The sequence below is a fragment of the Hyposmocoma kahamanoa genome, unplaced genomic scaffold, assembly GCF_003589595.1.
Source record: "Hyposmocoma kahamanoa isolate Upper Pololo Valley unplaced genomic scaffold, ASM358959v1 185, whole genome shotgun sequence".
NCBI classification, from domain to species: Eukaryota; Metazoa; Arthropoda; class Insecta; order Lepidoptera; family Cosmopterigidae; genus Hyposmocoma; species Hyposmocoma kahamanoa.
In genome coordinates this window covers 1,118,274-1,137,289 of record NW_020653715.1, presented here as the reverse complement: position 1 = coordinate 1,137,289, position 19,016 = coordinate 1,118,274, and the positions used below count along the sequence as shown (strand labels likewise).

Below are 19,016 nucleotides of genomic sequence, written 5' to 3'. Positions count from 1 at the left end.
AAAACAAAAATATCTAAAAAATAATACCCAATATTCCTAATACCGCACGTCCCAAATACTAAACATCGAATCAACAAACCAGATCACATCTCTAGCATATATTTTTGCTGTCGGCATAATTCTTTGTCACAATTTACCGTCGAACAAAATGCTTTACATTCAAATTTCGCCTTTACCCCTTTAACATAGACACATTGTTATTCGCCATATGGCTTCTTCTTGTGAAAATAAGGGTTGTATCGTGGTAAAACGTAAGGGTGCGATGACGTTTGAGGGATGCTTATGCTTTGTCTTAATTGTGCTCAGTTTTGATATCGATTTTTTAATGTGCGCCTCTCCCCTGTCTCCCCATGTCTTGTATAATTACTATTATTTATTCATTTGTTTTGTTCCGTGTGTGTCCCGAATGTGGGTAGGTTTTTGTATTTATCATTGTATATGGATGTGTTTCTATTGATGTAATGTTGCTTGTAAGGGAAAGTTACATACATACTTATACTCACACGTTTGGATTCATATTTCAAAGCTCTTTTCCTTCAATAATGTGTTCATACCGACTTTCCGACCGATTATTCTTCTCATTAAGCCTACCGCCTTTTAAGAACAGTTGAGACATAAGTTGGCAAGTTCCATGTATGTACCTGTGATTTCACCTGTAGGTTACCCTTCAAAACATGTACGCAGTAATGCTGGCATTTCTGCTGGGCGGCATATCTACTGGTACTAAAACGTCACCATAGGTATCCGAACCGTCGACCTCTGAATTGAGAAGCCACCGTTGTCCCACTAGGCTACGTACGTTCTTGACGAGTGTCAGTGATGTCAAACAAACCTCACCCAACACGCCGCTCACATGCCTATCACACAGATACTGGTTTTTGCAAGCAGTTAAAAACAAATACCATAAATGACATCGAATATATTTCTCATGTTTTTAATTACGCGTAATAATCTACTTAAGCTTTAATAAAGCACATACGCAGATGCTAACTATAGCGGCTTCTTGCCACGTCAAAGCAAGCTTGTCTATAATTTAAGTTAATCTTAACTAGAATTATTATAATTGACCATTTAATATCACATGATGACCTTTTCTTGCAGTGTTCACATGACTTGTTGGAAAATTACAGTGGCTTGTATGGTTCATGGTTATGATAGCGACCACCCAAAGTCGTCAAAAGATGGACAGTACACTTAAAAAAGGGATTGAAATAAAGTAATTGTTATTTATTTGCCTGTCCGACAATAACTGCAATAACTTTTAATAGCAGTAGAGCTCCTTGAGAAAGAGTTCGTCCAGGGAAGTACTGCCACCTTACCTAGTTCTGCCGCCAAGCAGTAATGTGACCATTACTGCGTTTCGGTTTGGAAGAGTAAAGGAGCTGGCGAAGTTACAGGCACATGGGACTTATCAACTCTGATCTTTGATATTTAAAGCTCTGAGTGGCACTGCAACTGTTACGGACAGGCGCTTACCATCAGGCGACAATTTTAAGTAATGAATTTAATCATGTTGGGATTGATTCAATTAATAATTCGCCGAAGAAGCTAAAAACCAATTGATTGGAATCTGTTTTTCTTTTTGCCCAATTTAACGTTTTCTTGTCTATTAGATTGTAGCTAAGGACTAGACAACGCCTGTAATTTTACTCTATGGTCCTTCTTACTTTCGCAAATATTCATGTTTTGATTTGTGTATACCTTACAATAATTTTTATTTACTTGAAGTAGAAACCATTCGAGCTTCTAACATTCAGTGGTGCAGGAGTGTACTCTTAAATTGGCTATTAGTGCATAGTTTTAATCTCTCACATATGTGGTATTACCTCGAAATAACTAAGTAATGAGTTTAAAATAAACAGAAAATTAATATAAGTAAAGGCCGTACGACAGTCGAGCAAGGCATTTGGTGACACATCGCGTTATTTTGTTATGTTTTTGCGCGAGTGCCTTCGTTGGATGCAACTATGTATGAAACGACATTAATTAAGTACACTTTCAAACTAGGTTAGTGATTTCTAGAGACTGGCTTTAATAGACTTCATTTATACACAGCTGGCTGCTGTATATAAAGAAAATTTACAGAAAGATTGAAAGAAACATTTCGGGCCCTTTACAAACCCCATGGACACGGCTGTCTTCATTTCCTGACGTCATTTTTCAGGTGTTAGTAGTAGTAGAGTTCCCTGTGAAAGAGTTTGTCCAGGGAAGTATTGCCACCTAACCTATTTCTATCGCCAAGCAGTAACGTAAGCGTTACTTTTCATCACCGATGTTTTCCTTTACTGTTAGCGAATGGTATATAGAAAGTAACTTTATTTCATATGCAAATTAGACTTAAAATCATCAAATTCATCAAACAATACAGCTCAGAACAATCACTTTTTTTGTGTCTCATACATTGACTTACAAATAAATGGACGACCCAATATATTATATATATTAGACCCAATACAAAAACCACGAAAAAAATGTCCCAAGTCAACCTATTTAAACGTAGTGACATGTAAAGGAATATGAAAAAGCTAAAACGTTAGATTTAAATCGTAATGTCATCGCAGTACTGTCTAATTTTGCTTGCTTCGCTGTCAGTCGAACAAACGAAGACTAAAGGGTGAATGACGCTCTGTATACGATTTTAACGCCCTATAAGTTCGGACACTTTTTAGCGCGGACCCGACGTCCATATAATTGTAAGTCAATGGTCTCATATTAATGTTATCACTAATTTTCAAGAAAAGGTTAGCTTACTAGCCTCCTTAACACAAAATACATTTTCACACTATGACGCTAATATGAGAATCTTAATTTCTTTACATTTTTATATCAGAGATACTTCGGTGGCCAGTTTGTGAATTACGCTTTTGCAGGACAAAGATTCTATTAACGTCAGCGTCAATTTTCCAAAGCAAAATGCCGTATGTCAACTGCTTACTGGATATGCTGCGACCGAGTACATTCGTTCGATTTTTTTTTAAATATCTACAATGTTTCTGACACTCATTTATCACATACTCGACAATCAGAGATATTACAATACATGTCCTCGAGTGTACAATTAGCTCTCCGACGTAGCCGCTAATAATGGCCGCCAATGTACGCATACAATAGCGCGTAGGTGATACCATCGGCTGATGATTGCTTCCTTAATTAAATCTAAATTAGATTACTTATAACTGCGCGTTAGTGTATTGAACTTAACTACGTATGTGACGTCACGCGCCTTCCGCTGGTGTAGCCAAAAACTATATACACATATTATATTATAGAGACGATAAATGTTTTCCTATATGGTCATTTTCATACTGGCTGCTTCACCTAGGTTGACCTTTCTCTGCATTACTATGCATATTCGCTTTATAAATTTGTCTTTAGATGACCCAACTGTGCTCACGTGACCAAACCACCCAAGAATTCACTGTGTGCAACGTAAGTAACCAAGTCTGAAAGTAACATCGTTTATGAATAACCTGTATATTTTCTTTAGCTGGAGTAGAGGTCACTAACCTCCACTTGATACGATAACTATAAAATAATAAAGACAAATCTAAAAAGTCGAAGAAATAAATCATGCACTATTTTAATTCATTTTCCATTCCTTCTATCTTGGTAGTATTTGCAGACGAAGCCTGCATACGGGATACATTGATCTAAAGTTACTGGAATTTACATGAAAACCTTATTGTTATTAGATAATATGGATATTTACGAAGCATTAAATAGAGAATGTAATGTATTAAATATACTTAATACAGAAAAAGAAAAATCTACCTACAAATGTTCTACTTCTGGGGCATTGTAATACTTTGGATATCTACATTTTTCCTCGGCAGAATTAGATGCTAGGCTTTTAGTTACCGTAAACTTCGATGAGCATTGAATGACATAAAAATACGGATGTAATATTATCCTCAAAACCTGTTAATACAATATAAACCCTTCCGAACCTTGCCAGAAGAGTATTTCTTATAATCATCGTGCTTGACGAACGTTTGCGATCGTTAGTAAAGGTAAATTTAGTTTCCGGAATTATAAATAAGTGCTGCGTCTTTTTCAAAGTTCTAAAATTACTCATTCTTAAAACATTCGAAATAAATGTTTGGTACGGTTTATTAATGCAATTATTTAGTCTAATTAATTATAATATTTTTTGTAACTTGCAAATAATCCAAAATTTACACTAACGAATGGAAAGTGAAGAATTCGTAGTGTATTATGTATAATGGTACGCGTAGTGAAATATTGTTTATAAACAATTAATTCCATATAATAAAGGCTAGAAAGCATAGCATTCGTCAGTTACATTTTGTAATAAGTCTTAGCGAGAAGGTTGTAATACTTTCTAATTATAAATGTTCTCATTATAAAGATTCACTTGACGGTTATTTTTTTTAGTAGTGCTCCGTCGCTTACAAATAATGTTGACACCCAAAAATTTCTTAATCCCTTTTGATTCACTTATTAACATAACGTCAAAAAATATGTATACAGCATTAAATGCCTATAAAAATTAATGTAGTAAAGCTCCAGAAACGTACTTACTGTCATAGCTCATCCAGTAATTCTACATCTGCGTCGTGTTCCCCTTCCATCTTTATTTGCTCCGCTCCTTAATGCTTTATTTCGTGTGTGCTCAGTCTAATTAGAAAACTCCTAATGGCTAATATTGATAGTCTATTCTTGTTACTCTACATCCATATTTGTTCGCTCGTTAGCGATGTTTTAGGTTAATTGATTAATCGAGTACTGGAAGTGTCCGCGCTCGATTACTATATATCTTTATTTATTATACATATATCTATTTACTTTATATTATACGATGATCTCGGTGGCCCTATGGTTGACGGTTTGTGCTATGGGCGCCGGATGAAGAGGTCTAGGATTCGATATGAACTTTTTTAGATTGGTGCTGGTCTGGATTTTCTGAGTAGTGCCCCAGACCGAATTTCGTAGCTTTGGTGCTCATAATACCGGAAATTTCCTACTTTTAGCAGTCAAGTAATTGGTGTGGTAGTTGAAAAAAATACATATTTTATCCATTTGACTTGTAAGAACCGATAGCATGTGATCTAGTTAAGTAAAGTGTAGAGTAGCCGAGTGGAAGAACGGTTGCTTCTCAATTGGGAAATCGAAAGTTCGAATCCTAGTCTATGTTGTAGCGTGGTGGCACCGCAATGGGAGTGACGGCGAGCGTGGCCCCAAGTAGTCAATATTGTTTTTTTTTTTTTATTTAAAATTAGATAATAAATACCACTATTCAAGAAAACGATATCCTGAGCAACACAAAGGTGGTGACGGCAGGCGACCATAAAACACAATCGAGCCGAGCCTGCCCGAACGAACTAAATTTATAATCGTGAAAATAGAGGGGGCAGTAAATTTAAGGTTGGCCCCGGGCGGCAGAAATCGACGCTAAGCCACTTATACTAGCGGCTGCATATACTTACGAGCCTATATACATTTGTGAATGCTTAGAAGTAATACCTCTCACTAATGATAACGAAAAACATTGTGACAGAAGCTGCATATCGAAGAAACTTCACAACTCGTCAAGCCGTATTAAACGCTCTTATTTAGTAGCCCCGTGCCCAGCAGTAAGATTTATAATGGAATGATGGTAATAATGAAATACTTTTTTCTAATATTAACTGACGGGACGAACATGTCGTGCGCCTGACGGTAAGCTAGTCGCCTGTCCATTGCAGGTACAGTGACACTCAGAGCTTTAATTCGCAAGGATCTGAGGAGCACTGCCACTGCGCCCGTCATCTTGAGACGTAAGTTGACAAGTCCCATGTGCCTGTAATTTAATATTATAAAAAAACAATTACGACGATTTTTTTTTGAAGTGATGTCATGGTTAACGCCAAGTGTGATTGTAAATCTGTTTTTTACGCCAGTATCTATAGATCTATCATTTACGTCAACAGCTCTTTCATTCTACAATAAAATTCAGTATCGTCCAAACGACGGAAGTAAATTTCCTATTGGGTGTACCAATGACTTCCCGAAGCCGTGAGTATGCCGAAACCGGAGATTGACGGGATTGCCACCCGCTTCGGAATAACCGGAGAAATGTAGTTTAACATTGGAGAGGCTCTTCTAGAATTATTTATTCTACGGAAAGAAATTGGATTCCGCTTACGTAATATTATAAAAAACATACAAATATTAATAACGCACACACATATAAAACAACCACAAATTATATCGAAACTCACGAGAGAAATAAATGCAGGCTGTACAAATATTTCTGGAGAACCCGGGACCCGACACCAAAGTACACAGTTCTGACATTCAGCTCCCTCAGGTCTTGGGCGTCTATTCTTCCAGCGATATCTCGGACTCGCCACGTTGCCCCGTAGGTCGCCCCAAATACGCTCTTTTGGCAGCTCAATCGTCTTCCATTTGTTTCCACCATCTTAGTTTTTTCATATAATATCAAGTCATAGAACGAACGTCAGTCCATAACAATTTCTGTGCCACTCGGAGCTTTAAATCGCAAAGACCTAAAGAGCATTGCCACTGTGCCAGTCGCCCTGAGACATAGCACTGCATCATTACTTTTCAAAACCGGTACGCATTGATGCTAACATTACTGCTTGGTGGCAGAAATAGGTAAGGTGGCAGTAGTTCCCTGGACAAACACTTTCACGAAGAGCTCTACTACTATTAATTTTGGCGCATAACTTTAATTCTAGACTGCATGGTGTAACTTCACTGACTGAATTCCTAGCCAAAAACTAGTTTCAATAAGAATCAGATAGCATATTTAGTATAGCCATAACAGTATGGTAGTCCAAATTTAGATTGGCCAGTGTGAGATAGTGGCCGCGATAACCGGCCGAAGCCAAATTAAAATAATTATCTTGATTGCAGTTTCGGACGCAAGGCCGCTGCATTTGACTATTCTTTGCGCCCTGCTTTTACCGAAATTTGCTATACTCAGAAGAAATTAAATTTTATAAATAAGATAAAAAAAAATATGGCGCAATTTCTTACTTATACAACCTTAGCCACGGAAAATGTCATTTACCTTCCTGGAGCCTTTTGATAGTCTTTTTTTTATAATACCAAGTGACGGGACGTACAAGTCGTGCGCCTAGTGGTAAGCGACACGCCTGTGCATAACAGTTGCAGTGCCATCCAGAGCGAATTAAACGAATTATCAATTTAACGAATTATGTATATGTGTATATGTTTAAAGTTATCCACTAATTTCATTCGTAGAATTTATCTACTGAATAATTGTCACTTTGCAGATGTCGCTTTATTACGCCAAAGGTGCGAATTGCCATTGTCGATATGGAATTCTTTAAACAGGCTTTAGACTGGTTGGTCGGAGCAAAGACAATATGTTCTGGTGGGGATTTTCGGATTGGTCTATCTAGGAGTTTGTGCGGTGCAAATCACACAGTGCCCTGCGTTCTCTAACACCTGCACGCTTGAAGATTTAATGGCGGCCATTAGTGATGCGGTCAACTTAGCTACACTCTCGATTGCAATAATATGACATGCAATTGATACGATAAGAATTGCTGACTAAAGCTTGAAAGGATTTTGTAATCATGTTGATACTGGCTTTAAAATCTAAGGTATAAAATATAAAAAACAATAACCGTCAGAATTTCAAGCTCCGTGATTGGTGAATTTGAATATCAAACTGCATTCCTAACGGAAAAGACCGTAGCATGTATATGAGCACCAATTACAGCTAAAGACAACGGTCTACTAGACAAGTGGGGGAAAAGTTATCGAAGATGTGTGAATTACTATTAAAAATCACGAAACGACCATGATGTTTTAAGGCGGAAACATTTTCAGTTTTTTAAAGGTTGAAGCTATTCTTTGTTTATTTTTTTTTGCAATGCACAACTCCGAACGTGGCTCTAAACGATTACTCTTAATTGCACTACGATATTTTATACTCTATAACACTTTTTTGTTCCTACCCCCGCCCGTAACTCAAAATTATCTACCAAAGATATCTCAAAAACGCCGTGATGTATTGCTTCTACCAACGAAAGAAATTAAGTTCGCCAAAATTTTACCGCCAATTTTTTTCAGCCAGTAATTGTGGGGTTTTGCTCTTTAGTTTTTATTCTGTTTGCAAAACTCTGATTAGTGAAAATTTTATCTTTTTAAACCACAGATAAATCCTGGAAATTTTGATGCATTGCTTTTACCAACGGAATTCTACTAGCATTTTCAAATAGTAGTGCCCGTCTTATATTTTTTATTAGGAAAGAAAGTTTAGAATTTTGGAATTGTTTTTCGTTACATTTCAAATGGCTTACCGTAACGAACCATTGTTCGCGAACAAACTTTTAATTCTCTGAAACTTTTTCTCGAGCGAAAGCAAAACAAATATATATATATTTTATTGAAAATACACAAACAATATCCGAAAATGAGTCGATTGAACAAATTGAAACAACCCGATCCAAAATCCCGCATTTGAACAAACGAAGAACAAGTTCAGCCAAATCCACGAAATTCGCAATTGCACGTGTCTGATTGTGTGAATTGTCCAATCGAGACGATAACTTTCGGATCACGAGAGTTGTTCTGTTAGAAACTTTTCCTTCGATACACTATGAGGGGGACAACTTGTAAATGCTTCATTTGGTTGAATAAGTAAGCGTTTGCCTATTATATTCAGTTGTGTTAAAGAATTTATTATATATTTTGGTTGGCAACATGGATGTTGAAAAATGTTACTTATAGGTAATGGTAACAATGTCATTGATTGTCATTTTATCTCGAATAGTTTTTGTACTAAGAGGGCCGTTCCAAATCTCGAATTTTACACTGCTAAACGTATCTACGTCAGCGTATATATATGTATAATTGTCCCGTTATTCAAATTATATTTCTAATTTGTATACTGTGTAGAATACACCTGGTTAATTTTACAAAGTGAAAGAAAGATTGCAGTAGTAGCGTTTTGTAAACGAAACTTGAGACCACCCACGATCCGTCAATATTTACATTCAAACAACACAACTACTACAAATTTAAAGTGGATATGCTAAATCTTTAGTAACCTAAGATGAAGCGGCTTTTTAAGGAAACAAGGCTATATGAACCATCATCAAGCGATCACACGTTCGACACTCAAATTAAAAAAGTTTGCTATACAAACCATAGACTGTTTACACTCGGACCTTTAAAAAAGTAATAATCGGAATGATTGGCTCATCGCACCGTTCCAAATTCGAATTTCAAACACGGAACAGACATCGACGTCAAAAGTGCATAGACAAGTTTCCTGCCAGTTTTTGCCATCAACGTCAATTTTGCCGCCATATTTGCAAACGTCAAAAGCAAATTGGATTCGGAACCTTTTGCCCGCGCAAATTTAGCAGAAAACCATATTAATTTTTACGATTGATCGCGCATTTTGATTGATGGTGATGACGTTTATTGTCAATCAAACTCGTATTTTGTGAAAGCATAGCGGTGAATATTTATGATTTGCTCTCGTAACGGTTGACGCGTTCAAAATGACAGAGAAATTGGCGCTATTTAATTCCTATACATGTAACAGGACAGTGGTTATCCGAGCCGTCATAATGCGGAATTTAAAACGAATAGTAGCGAGATCTGTTTCGGGAGCTGTCGCGCTCAATCATTCACGTCATTTATCATTTTTTCCTGAAATAAAACTCATTCAACTAGACAGTGGATACATAAAAAAGAAAACGTCTAGAAGCTTTCCCGGGCGTCTTTTTATTTGTGTTGCTTTGCCAAATTCCAGGGTCGGGCGATTCGTCGAGTGTTGGAGGTACGGGATTGCTTTTGAATTCGGTCGGTTAATAATTTGGATTGTGCCTGGCTCGTGTTTGGCCAGTTTGACAGATCGCGGACGAAAATGAAGCAACATTTTACTTTGGAGTCCTGCTTTTATTGTGCCACTTGTCTTTCTGCACTTCTTTTGTGATTGAGCCCCGAATTTGACGATACATTGTCAGCGGGAATTGGAATTGTTTTTGTTCTTATTAGTTGGTCTTTGACGACTATTGTCAGGTCTTTGTGTGTCTTTGTCTTTTGGTCGTTTATTCGTGACCCTTGTACGGTTTTCGGGATTGACGTGCGTTTTATTGACTAGCATTTCCAGTCGAGAAGCGATTAGTTGTTTGTTGACGTTGAAACGTTTCGGTACTTAGAACTCATAAATCGGTTTTAGTTCTATATATATATATATATATATATCATAGATATATATTTTGTCCTGGTTAACTGCCGTAACTAAATATGTTTTGCTTACAAACAAGTATTTTCGTTGGTTCTGACTGAAATTCAATGCCTTGAGGGGCTTCGGTTTATGTGAAATCAGCTCTCTTTCACTGCTATGACAAAATGATATATTTTAAAATATTTTTTAATGTATCAATCTAATATTAGGTATTTTTCTCAGAAAACATATTTTTGGTACAGCACTTCATATCTTAGGCATAGGTTATCGGTTGTAAAGATGTTTCTATATAATTACGTGGGGTTATACTATAACTTTCCCGAATGAATAAGAAAAAATACTATAAATGGTCAGAAATGAATTTATTGTTTCTCAAAATATTCTCCGATAACGTTAATACACTTTTTCATACGAATGAACTAATTTTGAAAACATTTACCCTCCGTGACAATTCCTGAAACACATTTTTCATACTCTTCGACAGCCTCTTCAGGTGATGAAAATCGTTGACTGCGTAACTGGTTCTTAATTTTTGGAAATAAATAAAAGTCACAAGGTGCCAGGTCGGGACTATACGCGGGATGGCTCATAAGGTCAACGTTGTTCGCCTTCAAAAATTCATTTGTCTGTCTGGCCGTGTGAGCACTGACATTATCGTGGTGCAAGATGATACTGCGTTTACGGTTATTTTTACGGAGTTTGTCAATTACTTCCGGCAAACAAATGATCGTGTACCAATCAGTATTAATGGTACAACGATTCTCCTAAGCAACAGTAGCCACGTGTGCAGATCTATTAAAAAAAGAAGCAATCATCCTCTTAGAGGCACTTTTCACGCGCGCCACTTTGGTTAGTTTCGGCTCATCTCGAAAGACCCATCGCTCGATTGCTGCTTTAATTTGGAATCGTAATTATAAATCCATGTTTCTTCACCTGTTACTATATCCCACACCAAATTTGACTTCGTTGAATCTGGTAAGCATGGCATTGCACCAAGTGACGCAATCCGTTTTTTGAGACTCAGTCAAATTGTGTGGGATCCACCGAGAGCACAGCTTTTTCACACCCAAATGTGTGTGTAGTATTGATTGTATTTAACTCATGCCTATGCCTAAAGATGCCCGAATCTCACGGTATGTGTATGCTTGTCTGTTTTGATCATGCGGCGCACAGCATCGATGTTTTTGTTGTTCACAACAGTGGACGGGCGACCATCACGAAATTCGTTACTGAGATTCACACAACCGCGTTTGAATTCTGCAAACCAGCTATAAATAGTCGTCTTGCATGGTGCTTCACCGCCAAAAACAGTTTCAAGCCGAGCGAAGCTCCGCTGAGCTGTTACATTACACTTAAAGCCCAAGAAAATCATATTACGAAAATTTTCACGTGTTAAATCCATGGTGATGTAGACAACCAATTTATAAAAAGACGCCACAATGTAAAAGCAAGTGACAGTCAGATGAAACAAACTGTATTCTACAGCCAAAGAGTTCCATTTTCAAATGTTGTAATTACTTTTTAAATATTGTTTATGTAAGTGGCCAGTTCCGGAAACTTATAGTGCGCCCTATGTAATTGTATTCATGTGTAGAAAAGTTAGACATATGCCTATAAGATAGTGAAGAATGTGCGCTTTGTGAAAGATGAGTAAGGCTTTTCTTTCCACGCTATCTACTGTGCCAACTGCTCTTAGATTATTATCAGCAATAAATTTATAAAAATAATCTCACCTTGCTTCATTAAATATAATTTCCAACAGTCCTCTACATACATCTATTAAAGTATGGAACAATATCCTTTGGAGTAGTTCTAGATTTTTGCCTGTTTCTATTCCCATTAATTGGCTGCCCCAACCCGCCATTGTCGGTCAAGAGTCCTTGAGTGAAGATAGACGTCGCTCCAGATTCCTAGACTTTGAGGCAACACTAGCTTTCTAATTAGACTTTTCATTGTGGTTTTCTTGTCGTTTTATAAACTTTAATTGTAATATGCTACCAATAATAACAAGTAGTAAAAGTAAAAATCACCCTAGGTGTAATAAGACTATTAAAAGAGAATATTAAACATTCTACAAACGAATTTTCAAAATGAGTGTTAAGGAGATAATCGACTGTTCCATTCAATTTAAAGGCGTACTATAATACGAAATATGTATTTATCTAACTATATAGTATTAATAATTTAATGTTTTTCATATTGTTTTATTTAATTTCATAATTTTTGCACGTAAACGCGTCATTGTAGTTATTGTCTCCTGTATTTAGGTCTGCAGGAAGAAATTTCTGTTAGAAATAAGCAGTACCTTTTGTTTGCCTTTTCCTTGTTACTAAGTTAAACATGAGACTTACTAAATTTTACATAACATAGTTTGTTGCACGTAGTTTGTATTATTTTTACTACTTTAATGTGATATAATGTGATAAAATATGATAAAAACACTATTGACGTATATATAGCTTGTACCAAGCTTACACGGTACGAATTTCGGAAATCAAAGTGTACTCAATAATTAACATTTTAAACCTAAAAATAACAGCTACAAGAAAACTTTTTCACTAACTATGCCTACTTCAAACTTCGATATCTTTATTCCCTCCATTCACAATGATTAAACAAAACGGCAACAACACAAATGGTAAAAGCACATTCTTTTCGCATGTAAAAGGCTTCTACAAATGCAAATAGTTGCCCAAGTAGGGCTCGTAAATAAGTGCTAGTGTCTCCGGCGCTTTATCTACACTTCGATGTACTAAAGTTGGAACAAAACTGCATTTTTACGTTTATGCAGTTACACCTCTTTTGCACTGTGACGTGTATTAATGTGGTGGATGAAAACATTTATTATAGAACTTTATTACTTTTTTTAATGTAGGTGAATTTTTAATAAAGGTTTTAGAAGCTAAATGCGATGAACAATGTTATTTTCCGGATTCGTGCCGACTTACCCCAATGCCGATTTCACCCAAAAGTGTTCCTATTTATCTAAATGATAAATTACAAGTTTTTTATAAAAAAAATAAGGTAGATACCGGAAAGTACGCGAAACCTATTTCATCCCCTAGTTCACCCTTACAAGTGGAATATCTTCTTCAAATTTACCAAGGAGGACCAATACTAGTGTACCCTCTTTCTAACAAAAAAGAATCATCAAAATCGGTTCACAAATAATAAATAATAATAAATAACGCACACACTCAACATAGCCCCGCACTAGGGAAACCCTGTGTCGCGGGTGCCATGGACACACACATAGACAACCACAAATTACACCCAAACTCACGAGAGAAATAAATGTAGGCCATACAAACATTTCTCCCGGCCCGGGAATCGAACCTGGGACCTCTGCGTGGCAGTCCGGCATGGTAACCGTTCGGCCACGGAGGCAGTTAAAAATGAGAACTAATCGCGTAACATGCATACAAAAAAATACAGTCGTATTAAGAACATCATCCTTTTTTGAAGTCGGTTAAAAATGGAGTGAAATCAACGTCGAGGCCAACCTGCACGGGCTTAGTCACACATACCTTTTTGCATCAAATTCAAATTCACACTTGAAATATCTGCTCCAAAAATTCTATCTCTATTTTATTTTTACATACTGTCACTTTAATAACAACGCTGCCTCTAAAATGCTTATTTAACTTATTCCGTTGACATCTCTAATACTAATAATACAATTAAATAAGCTAAAACTGTCTGAGATTAAATAGTACACTCTATTACCGGTACGTAGAGAACGTAATCAGACGCAATTAGGCAACTTGAGACAATATAAATACAGCAGGCAATATTCACAACCAAAAGCGTCTATATAGTACGAAGGTAATAGCGAAAACCTCATCAAAACTTGGCCGACGGGTTGCGACAAATCGTCACGGTCTACCGATCGGGTGCGCCTGTAATTTTACTAAAAACGCTGTAAAAAGCCGTCCAGGTACTTAATTGTCCCTACTAGCGATTGTTGGTAATTGTTGCCTTTAACCCTTCAGGAACTTGCCCTTGGGTGTGGTTCAAGTCACGAGAGCAAAACTGTGTGACATCTGGAGAATTGGAAATGACTAGATCTATGCTATCAACAACCCCGTTCACCCTGCATATTTGTGATGTGGTACTAACTACAGTACCGGCACGCTATGATAGCCGTTTTGACAGTTGTACTGGACAGCGATCCTATAAGTGACGACCATACCAGATTTCATTTTTAATAATTTTGAACACCAAACGCCGAGTTGTGTCGTACAATTATACATCCATAAACCAACAACGTACATCTATTAGCTCCTTCAACGTAGTTATGAATTAATACAAAACTTGATGAGCGGACAAACGTCAAAACGGCCATCATGGCGTGCTGGTACTATAGTAACATTCATTGCTATGTAGGTGACAGTACCGGTGATGCAGATCAGTAAGTAGAAATAAACAAACTACAACTTGTGTCCAAAATCAAGACTTCTTTGGAGCAAGTTTCTGAATGGAGCCCACATAGTCTTGTCCTATTTAACAGGCACAAGTCAGCGCGTTCACCGCTAAGAAAACCTCATTTGTGATAGTACCAAAGTTCCAGGTACACGCAGGGTTTGAAGTCGACGTCGCAAACGAAGTCCAGTTCCGGGGTCATTTGGAGAGCAAAGCCAAATTGGGTTCAAAAAAGCTTGTCGTGCTTCTTTTTCTCATCGCATCGATAACAGACATTATGTTTGCTGTCGTGGTCAAAGGATTTGCCAATTGGCGTAACGTACTCGCCGTTGCCCGGGTTAGACATACAGGAAAGAAATGGTACGTTGTGTGGCGGATCAAATTATAATACATCCCATTTCCAGGCACCGGTCTCTTCTAAAGAGATTATTTAGACCATAGTCCGTCAGATAGACTCATTACGGCTTTACACTTTTTCGCAACTTTAGAGGTATACGTAACTTTGAAATTAATAATAATATTTCCCCTTAGTAAAACAATGTACGAGACATTTTTGGTAGGAAAGTGATCAAATTAATATCACTGGTCATAATAGGCCGCAGTGACATAAGTAGACACAGCTCTTAAGTGAAGTAGGTGACAAATAAACAAGTTGATACATCAGTAGGTCAGAGGTAAAGGACCTAAATTCCAAATTTGGGAATGCAGATGTTTTCACAAACATTGCCTTTGAATGTTAAAAATCACGCAATGGTAAAATACCAACGTTTCTTTTTTTATTAACATATGTTATTTTTATTTTAGATTATTTTTAAATGCCTAATTAAATTACTCATTCTCTTTAAAACCCTCTGTAGTGTTGTGTATTTGGCACTTCAGTTCTTTGCCCTCATTTACAGATGTAATATAGTAATTTAATTTATTGTTCTAATTGTTTCTACTAACTTAACGCATAAGAATATTTGGTACTAACAAATAGGGACTAATTGGTGTAATAACAAATGAATTTCACCTAAAGAAGTATACCAGCATCATAGCAGGATTTGTACTCGTGTGACTCTGTCTATTCTTCCCACACCGCTAAATCTCCTGCATTAGACCATGGCTACACAGCGGTCAGTCCGCCGAATTAAGACAATAATAGCCCCGTGCCGGACAGTTGAGTTGCGCCTAACACTTTTTACTACGGACTATTTGAACTGTACTTATTACATGGTGCTAACATCCTCCCTCTTTGATGGGGGCTTCATTTTGGAATTTAAAGACTTTCGTTTCGATGGCGGTTTACCATTAGTGGTGTATTTACATTTGCCTCCATCCCTTACAATGCTGTACAAAAGATATACTGGTAAAAATAAAGCTGGAATTTAAATAATTAACAGCTTACATTTCTAATTTAAAAACAAAAGATTTTGACCTTTATATCCAAACACTTGATTGCCCCCTCCATTACCCCTGGTGTTGCCATTTCACTTTTATCGATTCTACTGAACTGTTTCTTGGTTCTATTTGCGCAATTTCCTATTGGGGCGGGACTATCATTATAGCCACTTGGTTCCCTGAAGTTGATCGGAAGTTTTCTGTGGCAGTCGTGGTGAACTGCTCTTCAAGATTATGAACTCCTGTGGTTTTTCTGCAGCCGCGTCTTCTAATATGCCATACCTGAAGTACTCCAGTAGCAGTAAACCTCCTTATGAGAGGGTTGTTCCAGGGAAATATTGCGGCTATACCTATTTCTGTCGCTATGTGTGAAGTGTAAGGATGCTGGTGAAACTACGATTGCCTGGGATTCGTCAATTTTACGTTACATTACAACTGTTATGAGTAACAGTGTAGTTTACCACCAGGTGCACGACTTACGTCGCTAACAAACTAACTGCATGTGCGCAGTTAATGCGTGACGTAATAAACTTCATAACGACTTTACGCATTAACTGCATGCAGTCGATCTCGGTTGCGTGAAGTCGATTTCAGCTGCATGCAGTTAACGCGTGAAGTTGTTATCCGAGATCTTGACTGCATGAAATTGATAACGATTTCATTATGAACTTCATGCAGTCGAGGTTTCGACTGCATAAAGTTGATTACGGCTTCACGCTTTAACTGCGAACGTGCAGTCAATCTGTTACCAGCTTTAATCGTCTCGTCTCCTGGTACACTTAAATAAAGAGCTGTAGGGCTAGCACAGCAGGGCGCGACATGCGCAAGATACTGCCATTCTTGCATAGAGATTCCGCGCTCCATGTCTCTCTCGAGCAAGTCGCGCCCTGTTGCGCAAGCCCTACTGTTGTATATTATTGACCAGTTTAAATTAACTGTAAAATTCAAAACCGAAGCGACTTTAGAGCTTCAAAAAAAATTGCTGTTAACAAAGAAATATAACCAAGCGGCTAGATTTCATCTAATGCCTACATTATTTGGAAAACAGGATGCTGCCTTGACATCGATATTATCAGCCTATCAGCTATAGTCAAACACAATTAATACCAAACCAAACAATCTTCGACGAGGCCGTGACGATTGACGTAGAATATAAATCTTTTCAGCTCTTTATTGTGTTGTAAAATAATATTAATCTTATGATACTTAGTCATGAATAATCGACAAATATTGTTTAAGTATTTTCGCGAATTTTGACGCAGTGCTGTTCACATTATTACATTGTTATAATATTGATAAAAGCACGATATCAGAATTTCATCATTATTAACTCATTAGACAATTTTTAGAAAGAGTTCGTCCAGGGCAGTCATCGAGTATATAACCAGAAATAGAGACGAAATGTCATTTCTTTGAAAACTCATTACTGTGACAACTGCGCTCCGATTGGCTAGCTCGAGTTCGAAACAATTGACGGGTGTCGTCAACTGTTTCACTTCAATGCGACCAGTTAACTTGAGCTTTGCTATAATGGACGAAAATTACATATTTAATATTTAATTACCGATGAAATGTGATTCCGTTTGTTTTGTAATTAGATGTTTTGCTATTTTTCCCACACCACCGAATAGAACAGCACGGCATGGTTAGAGATGTTATCTTTATTACAATAAATACGGAATACTTTTTGGAATATACGGAGACATACGCACAGGTCAGTAGTTGGCCTGTCTATATTTCAGTGCAAACTTCTGGTTATATACTCGATGAGGGCAATACTGCCACCTTACCTATTTCTGCCGCCAAGCAGCAACGTCAGCATTACTGTATTCTAGTTTTAAAGAGTCTAGTCACCTTATGTCTCAGGGTGACGGGCTCAGTAGTAGTGCCCTTCAGATCTTTGCAATTTAAAGCTCTGAGTGGCACTGTAACTGTTAAGGACAGGCGTGTAGCTTGCTATCGGATGCACGACTAGTTCGTCCCGTATCTTGATGTTATAAAAAAAGACATGTTACTGCTGGGTACGGTTCTTTTTTCCTAATTCAACCGCGCTAAAAACTTTCCAATGGTAGGTACAGTCTTTTGATATCACAATGTTGTCATTTCGTTAGCAGGAGACATTGCTACTAAATATTCACAAAAAATAATATAAAAAATGACTAAAGTGAGTGTCATAGGTAAATGTCGCCAGGTTACCACAGACGATTGCATTTTAACTCTACAATATCATTTTATGAGTTATAATTCCGTAATTTTTAAATTTTGTTGAATGTCACGAATGTTTGACGACCATGACATTCAATTGTTTTTTGTAAAATCACTCCACTACTTTGTTATAATTATTAATACAAACATTTAGGATAAATTCCTTCGATCCGGCTGGATTCGGACCAACGTCTTCCAGCAAACCGTGTCAGGCTCTAAGCTAAAACTAAGCCACGAGACAAATTAGCGGTCATTACGAATTTTTTATTGCATGCAGATCCTTGTTTTTTATTTTTAACTACTTTTTTGCCGTAGCGCCATCTGTGAAAAATCTTATATTCTCTATTTTTAACCGACTTCAAAAAAAGGAGGAGGTTCTCAATTCGACTGTATGTGTTTTTGTATGTATGTTACGCGATAACTCCGGTATTTGTGAACCGATTTTGATGATTCTTTATTTGTTGGAAAGAGGGTACCTCAGTACTGGTCTCATTTAAATTTGAAGAAAACATTCCACCTCTAAGAGTGGCAAACTAGGGGATGAAACCGGTTTTGCACACTTTCCGGTAGCCGATTTTAATAAAATTTGCCAAATAGATGTAATTCCACGATCTTTTGAGGTCGATTTTTTTTATAATTTCGGATCCCAAAGAAACCAATCCCATGTGTATATATGCGATGTAGATCCGAAAACGTAGTTTCATTTCCTATGTGTAACAATCGAAAAAAACCTCAGAACGTAACATTTTTCTTATGTACCCAGCTAACGGTGTTATTAAAATACTTACAGCAACTTTCGATTGTATAACTA

The 19,016-nt window shown here is 37.1% G+C and overlaps 1 protein-coding gene across 6 annotated transcripts in view; it reads left to right on the top strand.

The window, feature by feature from the left end:
* The window catches only part of LOC113226279 (homeobox protein cut), a 244,866-nt gene that overhangs the window by 183,936 nt on the left and 41,914 nt on the right, over positions 1-19,016 (top strand). The window lies entirely within an intron of this gene.